Source organism: Euprymna scolopes, chromosome 19 (genome assembly GCF_053919585.1).
Source record: "Euprymna scolopes isolate OS-2025 chromosome 19, ASM5391958v1, whole genome shotgun sequence".
NCBI lineage: Eukaryota > Metazoa > Mollusca > Cephalopoda > Sepiida > Sepiolidae > Euprymna > Euprymna scolopes.
This window is the reverse complement of record NC_136500.1, coordinates 66,377,522-66,378,902: the sequence shown is the minus strand read 5'-3', so window position 1 is coordinate 66,378,902 and position 1,381 is coordinate 66,377,522. Positions and strand designations below refer to the sequence as shown.

The window sequence follows — 1,381 nt, the reverse complement described above, 5'->3', positions numbered from 1 at the left end:
ATTCCTATAGTATCTTGCTTCATAGGTTAAGTATAATATAAATATAATATAGACGTATCTAAGAACAAATGCACCGAGTTATCTCTATGGAATACTCTGTTTGTCAGTCGGTTTGTATGTTATATTTAACCTCTAAGAATAGTTTTCATTTGGTCGTGCACTGTTTTTGTTGGGTTTTTTTTACTAATAAACTAATTAATAATTATTGAGGCCCGAAATACACTAGAGGAAAAAGATTGATAATGTTCGTCACGGTAAGGGGATTACAATTAATGGGTACAATCAGCAAAAGATTGCTTAAGAAAAATTGATTATTAGAGAGGGCGACTCAAAAAGTATTAGTTTACATTAGACTTCAAGATAACCACGTTGTAGTCATTTGGGAAGCAACCCTATGGTATCTTGTTTCACAGGTTAAGTGTAAAGTAACTTTATACATAGACATTCTTTTTAATCTTTTGGTACATAGAGGAAGAAACTAATATTACTTGCTATGTTTGTAGCAAGGTGACTTAGTGCTGTAAAGGTCTTTTTTCTGTGGTTCCCAGGTATTGGAGCTTTGTCGAAGACCTACATGAACATAACGATAAAGTAGAGATAAAGTAGAAAGCTGCAGTAAGAAAAAGAAGGGTTAATCCTCACTAGATTACAAAGTATGTTTTGTACCCTGTCAATGCAATAAACAATACATCTTCCAATATATGACATCACTAATTTGAAAATAGGATTTTCGTATGTTTGACACTGCTAATTTTTAATAGTATTTTCTTATTCTTATATACCTCTCTGATAGGATGTATCTTCCGATAAGTTTATTATACTTAGTTTATTATCAGAAAATGTGACCCATTGGTTCACCCATTGAACTTAGTTATATTTTTTAATCAGAGAAAAAATGGGTTTGCAATGTTAGATCATTTGTTTAAAATAAAATAACAATATATATAAATGAGTCTTTGTACTCTCTAAATGTATGGTATAATCGCGTTGAGACACCGGTTCTCGTCGGATCACCGAAGTTAAGCAACGTTGAGCTTGGCTAGTACCAGATGGGTGACCATTTGGGAATTCTAGGCGCTGTATGTGCTCTCCGCTTATCTCCCCATTTGTTTCCAGTCGTTCTGTACTTCACTTTCCACTGGTATTTTACAATGTCGTCCCATGAGAGGCGTGATTGGAGATTGCTCACCTCCTGCCACAAATATTTCACGAGCAAGCAACCCTTGGTGGGTATCCATAGTCTGTCAAAGACTGAAAGAACCTGCAGTGCACTCTCTACATCACTCTATCTTTGTTTTCTCTCTTGCTTTATCTCTCTTTATCCCTCAAGCTATATGGTTATATTTGAATAATTTAGTGATAGTCACTAATCGATATAATT

At 34.4% G+C, this 1,381-nt stretch overlaps 1 pseudogene; it reads left to right on the top strand.

Moving 5' to 3' along the window:
* Positions 1–969: 969 nt before the first annotated feature.
* Positions 970–1,086, top strand: LOC145240642 (5S ribosomal RNA; annotated as a pseudogene).
* The last annotated feature ends 295 nt before the right edge of the window (positions 1,087–1,381 follow it).